We start from the raw sequence: 20,743 nt of genomic DNA on the forward strand, positions 1-20,743 counted from the left end.
ATCCTCTTCAAAGAACCTCTGATTTGAGAATTCCTTAAGGAGCTTCCACTGTAAACATGTAGTCAACTTCCAAAAGGTGTGCTTAATAAACATTTATTGTCTGTTACCATTTGTAGTAAAACTATTATAAATAATATATTTATTATATATTATATATTTTATTATTATATTATATATTATTATATAATTATAAATATGATAATACTTTAATTGATTATTATTAATTATTAACCCAGGGTCTTTGCTTTGTTTATCTTTTGATAGTTCTGTTTAGTATAATTTATTTATTTTGTAATCATATGCATTTTATTTTATATGTTTAAAATACCATTTTGATATGGTCATTGATTTCATCAGGATGTTCAAGGGGTCTATGTTGCAACAAAAAAGCAAAAACTTTGTTAGAATTTGCATTTTTTATCACTTTTGGTCATGGCTGTGGTATTCAAATGTTGTTGTTGTTGTTGTTCAGTCATTCAGTTGTGTCCAATTCTTCATCCCAAGAGGATCATAGCATAGTGCATGAAGTTTTCTTGGCAACGATCCTGGAATAGTTTAACCACTTCCTCCTTCAATGGATAAAGCAAAAAGAAGTTAAATGATTTTTCCCAGAGTAAAACAACTAGTAGGTATCTGAGGCCATATTTGAATTCAGGTCTTTCTGACTTCATGGCCAGCCATTTAACTGCCTCATTTGCAAGCCTATGCAAGTTTTTGTTGCTATTTACTCATTTCAGTCATATCTGTCTCTAGGTAACCATATTTGGTATTTTCTTGGCAAAGATATTGGTGTGGTTTCCTATTGTCTGTAAGGATAAAAATTAGGGTTGTTGACTGAATATATCATTTTAGTAGTCGCCAGAGATTAAAATTCAATCCCAATGAAATACTTGTCAGTTTGGGATTTTTATGGTGGTTTAATTACATTAGTAGGAAGAAATTAAGAAGAAGAGAGACAGGAAAATGAATTGGACTGTTCTGGCAAGCCAGATAGGAGTTGGAGGTCAAGGAAAGGAGGCAAAGAGGAATCAGTCAACTCACCAAGGTTGCTCAGGGAAGATGCCTCACCTAACCCACAATACAGAACTTTTCCCAGCCACCTTACTGGTAAGATGCACACGCCAAACCACCACCAGGAGTTCCAAACCTCTGAGAAAGCAAGAGAGCCTGGAGAGAGGAAGTGATGTGAAATATATAGACAGTTCTTTACATCACTTCCTGTGTCTCACAGGTACCAATGTTAGCTTAAACTTGGCTTAGGACAGCCCAGGGGGTCTGTCAGTTGTTTTTTATTAGTCACTTGCTAGCACATGTTGGTCATAGGCCATCCTGCTCAACACTTAATCCTTAAGTTGGGGTGTATACATTCCTGGCTGCTAGAATTCTAAGACTAAGCAGGGTGGAGTAAAATCTAAAATTCACATGTCTTCTATAACTCATTTTACAGGTGAGAAAAATGAGGCACACAGGGTTAAGTGACTTGTCAAGGGTGGTATAGCTTGTATATGTCTAAGAACAGATTTTAATTCAAGAAGAAGAGTCTTCTGGATTCTCTATCTAGTATGGTACTCTGTCTGCCTGAAGCATATATAAAAATATATATATGGGGGTGCTTATGTATACATATATGCATACAGATATGTATATGTGTGCATGTGTGTGTGTGTGTGTGTATATATATATATATATATACCTGCATCTCTCATGATGCTGCAGTCAGGATACAGTATGCTCTACTGTGGCTGATGGCTCCATTAAAAGGTCAGAAATTCAGGCACAAGTAATCCATTAGAACATTAGGGATGGGGTTTTCTCTAGAGCAATTTATCTCACATTTCTTTTGAGCTTTTCAATTCTGCTTTGCTCATAGGATAAAGAACTTTCTTTGTTATAGGTACATTATGTTGGGCAGTTCTATGCCGGTTTCTCCCATGTCTCACAACTGATAGCAACATTTTACAGAGAAAAATTTTGAGTGTCCTCGTTCTGCTTCTTTTGACCTCTGTGCAAGCTCATGCAAGTTCTACATAAAACAGTATCTTTGGTAAATATGCTCTTGGCGTTTGGGCTATGTGATCAGCACATTGGAGGTGTGCTCTCTGCAGTCGAGTTTGAATTCTTGGCATTTCCTTTCAGGAAAGCACCTTGGGTGGGAAGCTGGTGGAGTAGGTTGGGAAACTTCCTCACCCTACAAACACCCTTCACAAACCACCAAATATAACTCTACAGAATCAATCAATACTAAATGTGGCCAAAACAAATATGAGTCAGGAGTGAATAGCACAGGAAGTTAGGCTGCCTGTAGGGAGGAAGGCTGCTGATTTCCAGCCTCATTCCCACAATCACAATCAGAGCAAACAATATAGAATCAACAAGACAACCCCTATGGGCAGGATTGGCAAACTCACCTTGCTAATGAGCAGAGGGGCTTACATAGTGGAGGATACCACTGGAATCCCCAGATGGAGGCCCCTATGAGTAGCTACAGAGTGGGCTACTATTATAATGTTTCCTAACCCTTATTGATTATTGGTGTAGTATGATAATACCAATAATTTTGTCCTGTGTGGACAGGCAAAATTAAAAGAATGAAATATTAGAAGAAAATGGGAAATATTACCTAAAGAATAATTCAAGGAGAGAGAATATATAGTTGAACTTCCAGGATATTTTGGTCCAAAATAAAGTTTAAACACCATATTCCAAAAAAAAAAAAAAATCATTAAGGAAAGCTGTCTAGAATTTCTAGGATCACAGGGTAAAATAGAAATTGAAACAACCCACTGATCATCACCTCAAAGAAACCCCAAAATGAACAGGAATATCATTGGTAAGTTCCATATCTCCCATGTTAAAGAGAAAATACTGCAAATAACAAGAGAAAAATCAATTTAAGTACTGTGGAGCTACAGTCAGAATATAAGACTTTGCAACTGCAATATTAAAAAGAATGCATCAGGCTTACAACTGAGAATAACTTATCCAGCATAACAGAGTATTAATATAAAAGGTAAAGAAATGATGTTTAATGAACTAAAGGAGTTTCAACTACTCCTGAGAAAAATCCAGAATTCAGTTGAAAATCTTATAGAGATCATAGTCCCCTTTTATGACCCTTTCTTTCTTTTCCAGACCTCTTTCACTTTACTCCACTCCACAAATTACAGCTACTCTTGTCTTCTTGTTACTCCTCCCTTAACAATATTTTCAAGTCTTTAAATGGTTTTCTGCCATGCCTGGAGTTCGTTGATTCATCAACCCTGCTTTTAATTCATCATTTTCACTTTTTTTACATATATATTTTTTTAATTCAAGCCTAAATTCCAAACCCAATTCATCCCAGAGACGTTTTTCTGGATTCATCAATCCTTATTTAGCATGATTATGTTGAAATCATTGAGAATAAGGATTATGTTTTACTTTTTTTTTTTTGTATTTCTAGAATTTAGCATAATGCCAGGGATTTAGTAAGCAGCACCTAAATAATTGTTGTAGATGACTCCCTTGCCATGCATTTAGGCATTTACATTTGATCACAGTTTCTTTATTCATTACTATTATATTGTGCTTTGATCTACAAATGATATATTTATTATTTTGTATTTGTTATTTCCTCATACCCTAGGATATGATCAATATTTGTAACAATGGCCATGGATCCTTATAAACCTATCATTCTTTAAATAAGCAGTAGGGGGCAGCTGGGTTGCTCAGTAGATTGAGAGCCAGTCCCAGAGATGTGAGGTCCTGGGTTCAAATTTGGCCTCAGACACTTCCTAGCTGTGTGACCCTAGGCAAGTCATTTGACCCTATTGCCTAGCCCATACCACTCTTCTGCCTTAGAACCAATACAGTATTGATTTTAAGAGAGAAGGTAAGGGTTATAAAAATAAATAAATAAAATGAAACAAAATAAGCATAACAAAGCTCTCCTAATTTTTCATTTACCTCTATTGAAATAGTCTAATTAATTTCCTCAATTGTAGGTATCTCCCTATCCCATCCATCTTCCACTAAGATACAAAAGTGATTTTCCTAAAGTATAACCCTGATATATTAAATATCTATACTAGAAAATGGCCATTATTCATGAGACTTGAAGGGAAAAATACAAAATATAAATTCCAATATTTTCCTATAGACCACCATTCTGGAACTTTATTTCCTCATATGTAAAATGGAGACTATAAAAGCAATGTCTCTTAGAATTGGTAGGAAAATAAGATATGTAAAACATTTTCCAAATCTGAAAGCATTAGATATATGCTATCTATTTTTTATTATTTATATTATTCTTTTGGAAATATAAGTGATATATATTAATATCTTACTCCATAAATTATAGTGGTCCACTCAAACAATTCCAGGTCAAAACAAATCCCTCTATTGGCATATAATGTCCATCACAGTCTTGTTCAGTTATTCTCTCATTCATTTAAAGTAATGAGAGTAGAGTTGATCCTACTTCACTTCTCAGTCTACCATCATCAATATGTTATCAGTCATTGTTTAACTGACTACTATATGCCAAACATTGCGTTATATCAGAGACTTTAATGGAAAAAAGAACATCTTTATCATAAAGGATCATTCAAGGAGGAGATATACACAAGTATATTTTAGATACAAAAAATAAACAAATAAAATACAACAGGATTTTGTGGGGAATGGTAGTGGGAGGGAAAAAAAAGCCAGAAGATCAAGAATATCAGCTAAATTTTGAAGAAAAATAGAGATTTGGAGAGATAAAGAAAGAATAAGTTAATTCCAGGGTCAGGTTCCAGTAAGTACAAAACAATAGCATTTTCTCCTGTTTATTTATTTTAATAGAAGGTAGATTTATTTTGACATGTTTGCTGGGAATTAAATGTCCTGCTCTGGCAATTATTTTAGGAAGTATTTTTCTTTTAATGTCAGTTTCTAATATTTGAAATGCCTGTAGATGTTTTTATTTGGGTTGACTTGTATTACAGTTTTGTCAAAATTACAGGCTACCATTTCAAAGACTAATTTTCTATATACTAAACTTTTACAGTAACAATTAGTTACTGTGTTTAAGAGCTAAATGCATAGTTTAGAGAAATTCAGTCAGATTTTGCATCATATTGATGACAAAGGCAGGAAGAAGATTTGACATGAAATGATTACAATACATAGTAGACACTAGCTTCATATCCCTCCTTTGTTATTTAAAACTTAATTCTTCAAAGAAAATTTCAAAACAAAATCAAGGGCTAAAAGTTTCTAGCCTTGGGGATTAGAAAATTGATTTCTTTTCCAGATATCTCTTTAAGAATTGGAATGTTATCTTTACAAATAAACCATACAGGCAATCATAAGGATACATAATAAAAGTACATATATTTGAAATTTACACACTTAGAAATGTTACTTCTTAACTAATACCCAGATATAAATTGGAAAAAAAGAGCAATATGAGAGAGATTCCCTCCTCCTCACTTTAGGCTGTACTTTAATGATTAATACATGATATAGTGCAGAATGTTAGGCAGTAATTGGTAGAAATTTCAAAATTAGATCAACTGTGGATCAAGGGTTAGTGTGCTCATTATAGGAAGAAAATGAAAGTATTTCCAGTTCATAACAGATAAACACTCTGGCATTAAAAGAAAAGAATGGTGGTCTCCATTTCCAGAAAAAAAAATCTTTATTAGGAATACTTTTTGCTCTTATTTTACAAATTAAATAATGAACCCAAAGCACTTTCCTATATTTTGACCTTAAAAGAAAATGATATTCTGTAATTAAGAATATTCCAGAGCAGCCACTTTATAGAGAGACTATTCATGGCTGAAAATTGCCACCAGAGGGCATCCATAACACATCATTCTTAAAATAATTTCTCTATTAAAAAAAAGAAAACAGAAAAACATTATTTAAAAAGAAACATACTTCCATGATAAAGAATTGCTTTCCAAAACTCATTAATAAATTTTGCATTATTTGAAGTGTTAACATATATAATAGTATATACATGTCAGTACCAAATCATATACTTTTTTTCCTCAACATGTTTTAATAACATTGTACACAATATATTCAAAGATTTGTCAAACATTAACATTTTTTTCAGTTTGGCCCAAATATGAAAAGTGTCTAAAAGCAGGAGCTAATCCCTAAACAACATTGTGAATCAGGCCCTTACCATTACTTATTTTCATCTCTCTCCTTCCTAGCAAGTGCTTCCTTTTCAAAAGGAAGACCCTTAAACTAAAAGTAATAATTTCATTCAAACTACATATTAGAGTCTTGTTCTGTTACTGCTTCCAGGATAATCAGGATTTTTAAAGGGGCAGGTATTTCAAGAAACTTGGCGATTAAAAGAAGGAATAATTGCTGAAAGTAGAATATCAATAAGAGGGAAATAATTTGGATTGGGTGTCCATCTTTTATGCTTCAAATCAAATCATTTGGGGATTTTTCTAATATAACATACCAACCTTGATCATCAATTTACATTAGAATACAGTATATGAATATAACCCAGCTCCCAATCCAGCTTAGTAAGATATCTATAAGAATGAATTCCTTTCTTTGCTCCTCTCCCATTAGTTGTTAGGACTTTTCAATACCTACTAGAGCCACGACACAGTGAAAACTGTTCAATTTGAAGTCAAAATATGGGTTCATTTCATTGGTTACATAATGATGGGTAATTCACTTAACTTCATATATTCCATATCTGTAAAATGGCTTAATGATACTATTAGACAAATTTTGCAAGTTACTTAGAACCCTAGATGAGATGCTAAATATAAATTGGTCTACTAATGTTAAAATATAATAATCAGCCATTATTATTATGTATTATAGCTCTATATTGTTTTACAACAGAAAAATTGTGTCTGTTCTTGCTTTCATTCATCCTGTGCATTCTAGAAAATAGTTCCTAAAAGAAAAAATTTGATCATTTCAGTGACTCTCTCAAAAATCCATTCAGGATTCCCTGTTATAAACTGAAGAAGTCTGAATTTTTTAGATTACTATTAATAAGATTGATTCACATTTATAGAACATTTGAAGTTTTACAGAACGCTTTCCTCACAACAGTTATATAAGACAAGCAATATCAAGATAATTGTAATGGTTTATAGATGGAGAATTCACTTCATTCCTATTAGTTTGATTTTTGCCTATTTTAAACTTATTTATTGAATCATCTCATTTAATGTAAGACTCATTAAAATTAATCTTATAAAAGGAATTAATAAATAGGCAGTTACTGCTCCCCACACCTTCAACATTATAGACAAAGATCCATATGAAAATATAAATTTCCCATCATAATCCAAATTCACTAAATGTAGCAAAAGACTGAAGTTTTTCTTTTTTCTCTTTCATATAAAATATTCAATTACTTATTATAGTCATCTTGAGGGAATGGTTATCAATCGACTTCTTTTTGGATAAGATAATCTATCACTTCAAATCTTTTCTAATATGATCCCCACAGTGGAGATGAGATAACTCTCAAAGCCAGAAATTTAAAGATTTTTATTAAGATGTGTCTTTGAATTGTCTTAATTTTCAGAATTCAGTTGTGATTTTGTCTCTATATTTATATATTGTGTATTTAAATATTACTTTTAGTTAAGTAATACCCTTCACTGTTCCTGAACAGTGAAAATATTAGTTATATTTTAACTTCTTCACAGCTCATATTAATATAAAACCCAAAATGTCCAATGTATACGGGATTTGTCTTATTAAAAAGTGGTTGTATTGAGGGAAGGGACTTCTGGGTAAATATGGCTGCAATCTAGACTCGAATTGCTTCCTCTCCCCCAAACTGAACAAAATAGACTACCTAAAAAGAGGATAAAAATCATCTTTTGAAGATCGGAGGGACTCTCCAGCAGCCCACAGCAATAAAGGTACATGGGGTTTGAAGACTTCCACACTATAAGAGGGAGAGAAAGCTCGCTGCCAAGCATGAGCTGAGCTGAGCTACCTTCCCCCAACCTGGAGTAGGGACCAGTGCACTCACCGGAGACAGCGAGTGAGTGAGGAACGTCTCTGCAGTGAGTGGGGAGCAATCCAGGGTCCTTGGGATCTAAAGAGGAATCCAAAGAACTACCCCTCAGAGCGGTTTCACTGGAGAGTGCGCTAAAAGAGGGGGCTCCTGCAAAAAGCAAATGCTGCAGAGGCTCTAGAAACAGCATGAGGCAAAATTTCCTCCACTCCTCACTGTAGTGGGGGTTGGGGGGCAAGCCAGGGTCCTTGGGAACTGACAAGGACTACCAGGGAACTACCCCGTGGAGCAGTTTTACAGGGGAAGCCTGTCCGCATAGGAGAGAAGAGACCACAGAATGCGTATGCGGGCTCTAACAAATTTCGGAGGCTGGGAAGAGTCAACCTGAGGCAAAAACATCAAAATCTGCCCATTTCACTCAGATTCCTGACTAAAAAGGAAAGAGAAAACCAACAAAGAGATGGTTCAGAGTGCCCAAGGTCAATCCTCCAAAAAGAAAGGCAAAAAGGGACTATTGAAAACTGTTATGGAGGGAAAAGAGATGAAAAAGAGGATGAAATGCAAACAAAATCAAAACACGACCAAAAAAAATGGAAACTATCCACAAGCTCTGGAAGAACTCAAAATGGAGCTTATCCAAAAGATGGAAACCTTCTGGCTAGAAAAATGGGAAAAAATCAGAAAGAGCTCTTCAGACTGACAAACAAAATCTCACAATTGGAGAAAGAGCTGGTAGCCTTTAACAGAAAGGCAGACCATACTGAAAAGCAAAACCAGTCTTTAAAGATCAGAATTAAGCAACTGGAAGACAGTGATCTTGCAAAACAGCAAGGATTAATAGAGCAAAGTCAAAAAATTAATGAATTAGAAGAATATATAAAATATCTCACTGACAAGGTGACAGACCAGGAAAACAGAGGAAGGAGAGACAACTTGAGAATCATTGGTCTACCTGAAAAACCAGAGATTAACAAAAACCTCGATGCCATACTACAAGAAATAATCGAAGAAAATTGCCCTAATGTTCTCAAACAAGAGGGCAAAATAAAAATCAAAAGAGTTCATAGAACACTCTCTATACTAAATCCCCAAAAGACAACCCCCAGGAATGTCATCGCCAAATTCAAGAACTTCCAAACTAAGGAGAAAATATTACAAGAAGCTAGGAAGAGAAACTTCAGATACAGAGGAGCGTCAATAAGGATCACACATGACCTAGCAGCAAACAGGCTAAGAGATCATAAAGCCTGGAACACGATATACAGAAAAGCAAGAGAACAGGGTCTTCAACCAAGAATCAGTTACCCATCAAAAATGACTATATACTTCCAGGGGAAAGTATGGGCATTCAACAAAATAGAAGATTTCCAAAGATTCATAAAGAAAGACCAGAACTCAGTGGAAAGTTTGAAATCCAAACACAAAGAACAAGAGAAACATGAAAAGGTAAATATTAAATAAAGGGAAAAGGAGAAAAGTACTTTATTTGTTTTCTTTTATTCAAACCCTCTTCTATAAGGGCCACAATTAGATCAAATTATATATACTAACATATGGGGGAAATGTTATGTGCGAATTTTAAAAATTGTATGCATTAATAGAGTAATCAGAAGAATCACTCATAGGGAAAGATTGGGGCATTAACATGATTTGGAGGGGAGGGAGAAAAAAAGAAAGAAAAAAGAAAGGTGGAATCAATGAAGGTACTAAGAAATACTTGAAGAAATAGAAATAAATTTAATAGAACAATCAATCTTTGTTGCACAAAGATATACACGGGAAGGTGAAGGGAAGAATTCTCTTATAAGAAGGAGAGGAAAAGAGTGCTAAGTGGTAATATTAAAACCTTACTCTCAGTGAAACCGACTCTGATTGGGAAGAGCATGTGGGTCCATTGGGATCTTGAATTCTATCATATCCAACAGGGTAAGGGAGAAGGGAAAACAAAAGGGGATAGGGGGGAGGGAACACAAAAATGGAGGGAAGGAGAGGGGAGACAGGAAGGGAACAAAAAGGGAGGGGCTAGAAAGGGAAGCATGACAAAGGGGGGGAATAGGGGGTGATTTAAAATAAAAAATGGGTTCAAAAGGTAATAGCAAAAGAAGAAAGGTCAGAATTAGGGGAGGATATCAAAATACTGGGGAACTCACAAATGACAATCATAACACTGAACATGAATGGGATGAACTCACCCATAAAATGTAGACGAATAGCAGAGTGGATTAGAATGCAAAACCCTACCATATGATGTCTTCAGGAAACACACAAGAGGCAGGTAGAAACTCACAAGGTCAGAATTAAAGGTTGGAGTAAGACCTATTCGGCCTCAACTAACAGAAAGAAGGTAGGAGTAGCAATCATGATATCTGACAAAACCAAATCAAAAATAGACCTGATTAAAAAGGATAGGGAAGGTAAATACATCCTGATAAAAGGGAGTATAGACAATGAGGAAATATCACTAATCAACATGTATGCACCAAATAGTATAGCACCCAAATTTCTAATGGAGAAACTAGGATAATTGAAGGAGGAAATAGATCATAAAACTATACTAGTGAGAGATCTGAACCAACCACTACCAAATTTAGATAAATCAAATAAATAAATAAATAAATAAATAAATAAGAGGTAAAAGAGGTGAATGAAATCATAGAAAAATTAGAGTTGATAGATATATGGAGAAAAATAAATAGGGATAAAAAGGAATATACCTTCTTTTCAGCATTGGCACATTCACAAAGACTGATCATACACTAGGTCATAAAATTGGCATACAAATATAGAAAAGCAGAAATAATTAATGCAGCCTTTTCAGATCATAAGGCAATAAAAATAATGATCAGTAAGGGTACATGGAAAAGCAAATCAAAAATTAATTGGAAATTAAATAATATGATACTTCAAAATCAGTTAATTAGAGAAAAAATCATAGAAACAATGAATAATTTCATTGAAGAAAATGATTGGTGATACATCCCTTCAAAACTTATGGGATGTAGCCAAAGCAATACTCAGAGGAAAATTCATATCCCTGAGTGCATATATTAACAAATTAGGGAGGGCAGACGTCAATGAATTGGACATGCAAATCAAAAAACTTGAAAGCAAACAAATTAAAAATGCCCCAGAAGAACACCAAACTAGATATCCTAAAAATTAAGGGAGAAATTAATAAAATTGAAAGTGATAGAACTATTGAATTAATAAATAAGACAAGAAGCTGGTACTTTGAATAAAACAAGCAGAATAGACAAGGTACTGGTCAACGTAATTAAAAAAAGGAGGGAAGAAAAGCAAATTAACAGTATCACAGATGAAAAGGGAGACCTTACCTTCAATGGAGAGGAAATTAAGTCAATCATTAAAAACTACCTTGCCCAATTATATGGCAATAAATATGCAAATCTAGGTGATATGGATGAATATTTACAAAAATATAAACTGCCTAGACTAACAGAAGAAGAAATAGGATTTTTAAGTAATCCTATATCAGAAAAAGAAATCCAACAGGCCATCAAAGAACTCCATAAGAAAAAATCCCCAGGGCCTGATGGATTCACTAGTGAATTCTATCAAACATTCAAATAACAGCTAATCCCAATACTATACAAACTATTTGACATAATAAGCAAAGAGGGAGAGCTACCAAACTCCTTTTATGACACAAATATGGTACTGATTCCAAAGCCAGATAGATCAAAAATGGAGAAAGAAAACTACAGACCAATCTCCCTAATGAACATGGATGCAAAAATCTTAAATAGGATACTAGCAAAAAGACTCCAGCAAGTGATCAGGAGGGTCATTCACTATGATCAAGTAGGAGTCATACCAGGAATGCAGGGCTGGTTCAATATTAGGAAAACCATCCACATAATTGACCATATCAACAAACAGACAAAAATCACAGAAAAAGCCTTTGATAAAATACAACACCCATTCCTATTAAAAACACTAGAGAGTATAGGAATAGAAGGGTCTTTCCTAAAAATAATAAACAGTATATATCTAAAACCATCAGCTAACATCATCTGTAATGGGGATAAACTAGATGCATTCCCAATAAGATCAGGAGTGAAACAAGGATGTCCATTATTACCTCTATTATTTAACATTGTACTAGAAACACTAGCAGTAGCAATTAGAGAAGAGAAAGAAATTGAAGGCATTAAAATAGGCAATGAGGAGATCAAATTATCACTCTTTTCAGATGATATGATGGTCTACTTAAAGAATCCTAGAGAATCAACAAAAAAGCTAATCGAAATAATCAACAACATTAGCAAAGTTGTAGGATACAAAATAAATCCACACAAGTCATCAGTATTCCTATATATTTCCAACACATCTCAGCAACAAGAATTAGAAAGAGAAATCCAATTCAAAATCACCTTAGACAAAATAAAATACTTAGGAATCTATCTCCCGAGACAAACACAGGAACTATATGAACACAACTACAAAACACTCTCCGCACAATTAAAACTGAGCAATTGGAAAAACATTAATGGCTCATGGGTAGGACAAGCCAATATAATAAAAATGAACATCCTACCCAAACTGATCTACCCATTTAGTGCCATACTCATTGAACTCCAAAAAAAATTTTTTACTGAATTAGAAAAAATCATAACAAAGTTCATTTGGAAAGTCAAAGGATCAAGGATATCTAGGGAAATCATGAAAAAAAAATACAAAGGAAGGTGAGCTTGCAGTCCCAGATATGAAACTATACTATAAAGCAGTGGTCATCAAAACAATTAATTTGGTACTGGCTAAAAGACAGAAAGGAGGATCAGTGGAATATACTTGGGTTAAGCGACCCCAGCAAGACAGTCTATGAAAAACCCAAAGACCCCAGCTTTTGGGACAAAAGTCCACTATTTGACAAAAACTGCTGGGGAAATTGGAAGAGAGTGTGGGAGAGATTAGGTCTTGATCAACACCTCACACCCTAAACCAAGATAAACCAAGAAAAAAAAAAGTGATCTTTGTTTCTATTGAATAGCATTTGAAAATGACCAACTAAAATAATGTTTAAAATTTTTTTAAAAGTGGTTGTTTGTTGTTGTTGTTGTTGTTTTCTCTTAACATTCTGTTAAACTTATACAAATTCACAAGAAGGTTGCAAACTGATGATTCCTGTCACTTAGATATCTGGTTTATTAGCAGTTGATAAAATTTGATAATATTCCTCCCTAAGTATTATGAAAAGTGTATTTCCTCTAAAGGCAATTGCTTTATTTTTTGTATGACTCATCAAAAAATGTATTGATGTTGAGGACATATTTATGTTTGTATCATCTATATATACATACATACATATATATATAGATGAATTTGTACATAAGTATTTCTTTATAGTATTTTTTTATTCACCACAGCAGTTCTTTATCATTGTCTTTTAATGCCTACAATGGATCTGGTCTCTTCTTATACCACTGTGACAAAAATCCAAGAATGAATAATCTACCACCACCTTAAATATATACACCTACACATGTACCACTTCTAGAAAAATCGTTCTATTTATTATTTACTTAATTAGATGAAATTGTTCTTTCACAGATGTAGGCTGTTGAGTCTGGACTTTGAATATGAAAGCAGCCCATGGTATAGCTCTCAGGAAGCAGGGAAAACAATAGGCAACATATACATCATAATTAAGAATGGCAACCCTGAGGGCAGAAACTCCTTCTAGGTCTGTGGAGAACTTTGAGTCAAAAAAGCTCTCAAGTCCAATTTTTAAACACCCATGTTTTTCCAAGTTTATGTCAGCCATAATTAATTACACTCCAAAAGTTCATCACATATTTGGCTTCTGGTAACATTTATTTTAAATGATTTTCTTCCCTTTTCTAATGTAGCTTCCAATTTAACATAAACAGCACCCATTTCAGTGGGTGTATTTGTGCAAATGGAAGAGAATCCTTAAACCCCTGGAAATCCAATTCAAGAATATGTCTCAGAATCACATGATTAAAAAGCTTCAGTATTTTGACTCCATATTGAAAGCCCTTTCTACTACAAGTAATATAGATTAAAATACAACACCAAAAGTTAACCGAGTTTCTCTCTTCCAACATGAACTCGCTGCTTTGGGAGAAGATAGCAAAATTTACTAAATATTTATAAAGGAAAATACCTACACTTTGCACTAGATTCAGATCAGATATCCATTTCTTCATCCTTCACTTGTTAAGGAAAAAGTAAGGACCCTTTTCATTTTCCCTAAATACATATAGTTCCAAATAATTGGATCTAGGTTATATGGACTGTAATCAAGGCTTCCCTAGAACTAGAAAAGGAACTATTGCAGCAGTGACAGGAAACTAAGTCTATTTAGACATCAATGCATTAATTTGGTGAAAGAATAGAAATTGTCATGAATGTGAGGAGGGATAGAAAGGGATGCCCAGGAAAAAAGAAATGAGTAATGATTGGGACTTGAGCTGGTGAGGAACACAAGAGGAACAGATTTTCCTTTCTTCCTTCCATTGAAATATTTCTAGAGAAAGTGAAGAAAAAGGAGGTGGAGGGGCAACAAGAAAGAGTGCAATACAAGAGGAGTTCTTAAAGTTCATATATTTACTTTTTCTAGTCATCATTAGTCCATTTTTGTCATAGTAGGAGCCATCCTCCACCAGTACTGGGACAAGTGAATAGTGGAATTCTGATGAGGCAGAGATTTGTGGAATCACTTGACAATGGGAAAGCAGAGCTTGGAGGATCAACAGGAAATGTTTAAAATATCATATGAATCTGGGCCTGTAATGAGAAAGAAGAGAAAGGATTTTAAGAAACAAATGGAAACCTTAACTAACATCTAGCTTGGATAGAATTTATTTTATGAGGCAATGATAAAATAAAAACTGCCCTGGGACATTGCTGAACAGCTCCCCTGTGAATGACTCCAACCAGACATCTTATCTTGTGTCTTCCTTTGGCAGGATCTATCCTGGCAACTCATTTCCCTTTTATGGTGAAGTTTTCCTTTCAAATTCCGAACATACTACCTTCTGGGGGTTGGGGGGGGGAAGGAAGAATGGCTGCCCAATTCATTCTCTTCCTTTGTTGCTGAGTCTATTCCAGCTTTTGCTGACCAGGAGTATTTTCTAAGAGATCCTTTTTTTTTCTCTTTTAGGACTCTCATTAAAACAACTGAATAAATGCTCATCTCTATTAAAAGTGTAACTCTGAACCCACCATCATTTTGCACTGCCAAAGTCCAAATTGAGTTCATGAAACCTTGATAATTTAGAACAGTGTCTCTTCTGGGTTGTGCATAATAATCAAGCAGGGTCAGTTTCACTGACCAGTGCATTTTATGATAAGTAAATAAAAGTATATATTGAAAGGCAACAACACATTTTATTCATGCTAAACTACTTTCACAGGAAGCCAGAAAAAAGAATAAAGGCTTTGTGTGCTAAGACTTGGAAGGGATTATTGACTCTCAAGAGAGTAGTTTTACACAAGCAAGGGAAGAGGAAGTAGTCCAGTGCCTTTCAGCAAATGAATGTCTGCTCTTCCCATTGGCATCTGGTTGAAATATAAGATCAGCTCCATTCCAACCATCTGCAATTTGATTACCACCTCTTCCCAGTCATGGCTCTGCTTTTTTTTTTGGCCCTAATGTCTGGTATGCCTCCATGGCTTATATTTCAGCAGATGTTTCCCATGGCTCTGGTAAGGCATCAGCCCTGCTTGACAATGTCTTCCTACTGTATCTACCAATTAAGAGGTATGCTTCAGGAAAGACTTGGAAATTTGAGTAACTGCCCATTCTTCAAATTATTTCCTGTTCATAATTACTTCTGCTCTTTAAGTTTACCAAAGGCAGAGTTTTATTTATTAGTAAGTTTTCTTATTCACCACTTCAAAAACATGGGAATAAATACCACCTGTGTGCAAAATGAGCAACTGAAGGGTTATAATTACAGGATATGCCTAGGTGGTATAGTAGATGCCTTGAGGTCAGGAAGACCTGAGTTCAAATATGACTTTAGACATTTACTGTGTGACCCTGGGGAAGTCACTTCACCTCTATTTGTTTTAATTCCCTGGAAAATGAAATGACATACAACTCTAATGTTTTTTGTGAAGGGACCTGCAGGGACAATGTGGTCCATGGGGCTATGAAGTCAGACACAACTGAATGACTGAACAATAAGACTGACAACCTTTAAAAAGAACAATTCCCACAGCATTCCCTCAGGATGAATTTATGCAACATAAGAACTATGCTCCTTGGTATTTCTATCTTTTATATATGACATGATTCTCATGAGAAAATTTCTTATCAAGACATTCTTTTTTATCATAATCATTTAAAATTGTATCATCAGGCTTTCATTTTTGATAGCATCCCATTCCTTATACAAGAACTAAGAAAGTAGAAATGTTTAGTCTTGAGGTTCAGTGTGGAAATTGGGGTTGAGCTGGTATGAAATGATCATTTAATTTAACTCTTAAAAGGGCTGTGATGGCATACAGGAATTAGTTTTCTTCCACTTCAAACCAAGAGGTAGAAATAAGAGTTTCTGAAGTTGCTGAGGTAGATAGGATTCAAAGGAAAAACCCAACAATTTGAACTAATTGAAGTTGGAATACATTTCTTTGGGAGATTTTGTGCATCCACCCTTTAAAGGCATCTAGGCAACCTACCCTAGTAAAGGTATTCTTAACATCACTTTTAAAAAATCATGAATATAGACTAATGAAGCCTATGGACTCCTCTCAGAATAATGTTTTTAAATGAATAAAATAAAATACATATCAAAATACATATCATGGACTCCAAGTTAGGAAGAACTAGTATAGTTCATCTCTGAGATTCTGTTATTCTATACATTCCATTTTAGTCTTTCTAGCCATGTTTATTTTCTGTATTTCTCCTAAAGTTCTGAAATTTGCTTTTTTAACAATACCCTTACTCATTCTTTCCTTTTTGTTCCTTCTATTGTAGTGATTTTTGTTCCTTTTTTGTATTTCCAAGCATTTATGCATCACTCACTTCTCCATGAGAGAATTCTTTATATATATATACACATACATATGTATATATACATCTTATACATATATACATATACATACATATATATGCACATATATATATATATTTATATAGGTGTGGATGTATAAGAAATTAATACAGAAAATGACACTTATTCAATGCAGTCCTGTTCAGAATTACTGCCTTTGCCTCAATGGTAAGATATGTGTAGAAGATGAGCATATTAGACATACACATGAAGAGTCTGAGGAGTACACCTTATTGATGGGTTTCTGTTGTCTATCCTAAAGAATCAGTGACTTTTTGCCCACACAGATGCAGAGGCAAAAGTACCTCATACTGGCAGGCCATCCCATGAGCACAGCTTTGCAGTTATCTGAAGTCATACTTGATTCTTATTTCAATTCCTCTGCAAACAACCATGTCCTGTCCAACTTAAGGTCTATGAAAATGTTACCAGCATTTATGCTGCTTGGTGAAGCTTCAGTATAAGTGAATACCAGTGAAGAAATCTCCAGTGAAAGCCTCATTCACTTACTTATCCATTCCTTCAAAAATATTTAAGTATTTTCTGTGTGTGTCTCTCTCTATACCTTGTTAAACTACTCTAAGAAGTAAAATTATTAGCCCCAACAGGCTTGCCTCTATACTTTGTATATTCTTTCCTTGTTCAGTACTTCTTGCAAATCAGTCCATGAAAATAAAGGTATCATTCATGGAAGGATGTTTGAGACTGACTTCCAGTGAGCAATATTAGATTCTTTAAATATTAAGTTTTAGTTCCTCTTTGGAGTTTCCTCAAAGTGGGCAAGGGATAGGACACATTTATTACATGAATTTGGATGGGAAAGACTTAATTTCTTCACACAAAAGAAATGCTAGATATAAGACAAGTCTGTATACACAAATGAACATTGAAAGAGACTTAATCAAGTATTTATGATTTTTATATAAATTTATATATACATATATATAATATTTATAATAACTATTATCAGATTGTCCCAGGTGGCTGTGATTTAAACTTAAAAAAAGAAGTAATTTTTAGACTAATGGATAGGCATTTTTACTTTTCATCTAAACCAATAAAGAAGAAATTAAAACAATTATCCAAGTATATGCCAATAAATTTGACATTCTAAGTGAAATAGATGGATACTTACAAAAAATATAAATTACCCAGATAAACAAAAGAGGAAATAATGCTTAGAAAACTAAATTGAGTGAACTGTCAAAAAAACTCCCTCAGTTAAAGTTCCGGGTTCAGATAGAATCACTAGGAAATTCTACAAGTCATTCAAAGAAATACTAACTTGAGTACTATATGAGTTATTTGAAAAAAATACAGAAAGAGGAAATCCTTCCCAACTCTTTTTAAAACATATAGCACTGACACTTAAACCAGGAAAAGCTAAAACAGTGAAAGACATCCACAGACGAGTCTTCTTATTTTGATGGAGAATTTTTAAATAAAAAAATTGGCAAGGAGTATACAGCATTATATCACAAGAATTATACTCCATGATCAAGTAAATTTTATACCAGGAAATCAAAATGAGAAAAAAAATATCAATATAATTTACCATGTCAATAACAAAACCAATAGAAACTAGAGAATTACTTCAATAGAGGGGAAGAAAAATTTGGCAAAATACAACACCTACTCCTTTTAAAATATTAGAAAACAATGCAATATATGAAAGCTTCGATAAAATGGCAAATTACATCTACCTAAATCCATCAGTAAGCACTATCTATTATGGGGAGAAACTAGCATCCATCTCAATGAGATCAGAGATAAAGTAAGGATGTCTATTATAACCACTATTATTTATTATTGTGCTAGACATGCTAGTTATAGAAATAAGAGTAGAAAAAAATGAAAAGAATCAGAATAAACAATGAAGAAATACAATTTATCACTATTTGCAGATGATATGATGGTATACTGAAAGATTCTAGAGCAGCAAGCAAAAAATTAAAAGAAATAATTATTTTAGCAAAGTCACAGACTACAAAATAAATCCATGCAAACCATAAGCATTTCTATTTACTACCAACAAAATCCAACAGAAAGAAAAATAAATGGAAATTCCATCATAATAATTCTAGATATAAAAAAATGGGATGTACCAAACAAACAAACAAAAAAAAAACACAACACAGCAACTTTATGAACCCAATTACAAAACAATCTTCACATGAATAAAGTGAGAGCTAAACAAGGAAAAAGGTGTTAATTGATAGGCCAAATCAATATAGTGAAAATTATAATTCTACTTAAATTTATTTACATATACTGTGCTACACCAAAGTACACAAAAAATTATTTCATAGAATTAGAAAACATAATAAAGAATTTCATGTGAAAGAACAAAAGACTAAGAATATTAAGAAAATTAATGAAAAAATTATAAAGGAAGGAGGCCTGACCATTCTAGATTTCAAACTATACTATAAATCAATAATCATCTAAGCAATCTGTTAGTGGCTAAGAAATAGAGTGATAGATGAATGGGATTGATTAGGTAATCCATTCATGGAAGTTAATGTCTATAGAAACTTCTTTTGATAGTCCCAAAGATGCTCCTTTGGGGAATGTGACAAGAAATCACTTTAAAAGACTGATAGATATATTAATTTAAGGTCGCCAAGGAATTCAGCTATGTAATTCCTAAATGAAAACTCAAGTCAGCAGTCAACCTTTTATGGAGTTTAATTACAAACAGGAGGAAGAAAGGAAGAAAGGTATTAGAGAGAGATAGAGAGAGAGAGATAGAGAGAGAGAGAGAGAGAGAGAGAGAGAGAGAGAGAGAGAGAAAGAGAGAGAGAGAGAGAAAGGGGAGAGAAGGGAATAGGGCTTAAATACCCCCTCTGTTTAGGCTGGGCCAAAAGGCCCAAGCCCTTAGATAGCTGAGGCAAAGAAAAGAGATCAGTCCCTATCACTCACGTAACCAAAATGGAGAAACAGTCTCAGCAGCCTCCACCTCCAGCCTCCTTCAGAGCAAAACTTCTCAGAGCAAAACCTCTCGACCTCCCCCAGTCCTCAGACCTCGCTATCTTTAAGGAAACCATCTATGTTCCCTCCCCTCAGTTCTGACATCTACCAATCACTGTCCATGTCTTCCCTGTGCCAATGGTGGCTCTAGCTTAACCCAGGACCGCCCAGAGGTCTGTGGTTTTGCACATGTCTGTTGAAGGTCATATTCTCAAATAATTAAATCTTGATCTATGCTGCAGTCCTTCCTAAATCCTGTTAGGACTGAGTAGGGTGGAGATTGTAAGTTCCAAGACCTGGTTCTGTCATTCCAAGTATCTCTATTGTATCAATTCTAAAATCAATCATGACTCAAAGAACTTCCTGTTCTATGCTTAAGCATAGGTCAAAGCCCTTTCCATTGTTCAGCAAAAGGTTTCTGTCCTAAAGTAATCTTAAGTAGGGAGGAGAAGGACCCTCCCATGCCAAGGGGGGTTCACATTCCAATAGACTATCAGTAGGAAATTTTTCAAATATGAAATTTCCAAATGGTGAAATTTCCAACATTTATAAGTCTAAGAAATTTTAAGGTTTACAGGAAAGAATTCAATTCTTGAAAAAAACTGTTCAGAAAATTGAAAAGCAGACTGGAAGAAAATAAGCAAAGAATAGCATCTCACACCATCTACCAGTGTAAAGTCAAAATGAATCCTTGATCTAGAAATAAAAAATAACATCATAAACAAATTAGTGA

The 20,743-nt window shown here is 34.2% G+C and overlaps 1 long non-coding RNA gene across 2 annotated transcripts in view; it reads right to left on the bottom strand.

Moving 5' to 3' along the window:
• Positions 1-208: 208 nt before the first annotated feature.
• The window catches only part of LOC103105659 (uncharacterized), a 272,991-nt gene continuing 252,456 nt past the window's right edge, over positions 209-20,743 (bottom strand). For both annotated transcript variants that reach the window (XR_467006.3, XR_008918328.1), the window contains exons 4-5: positions 14,589-14,764; positions 209-569 (exon numbers count right to left, since the gene is read on the bottom strand). This is a non-coding gene — a long non-coding RNA (uncharacterized LOC103105659). The remainder of the gene's footprint in view (positions 570-14,588; positions 14,765-20,743) is intronic.

The sequence above is a fragment of the Monodelphis domestica genome, chromosome 4, assembly GCF_027887165.1.
Source record: "Monodelphis domestica isolate mMonDom1 chromosome 4, mMonDom1.pri, whole genome shotgun sequence".
Classification (NCBI taxonomy): domain Eukaryota; kingdom Metazoa; phylum Chordata; class Mammalia; order Didelphimorphia; family Didelphidae; genus Monodelphis; species Monodelphis domestica.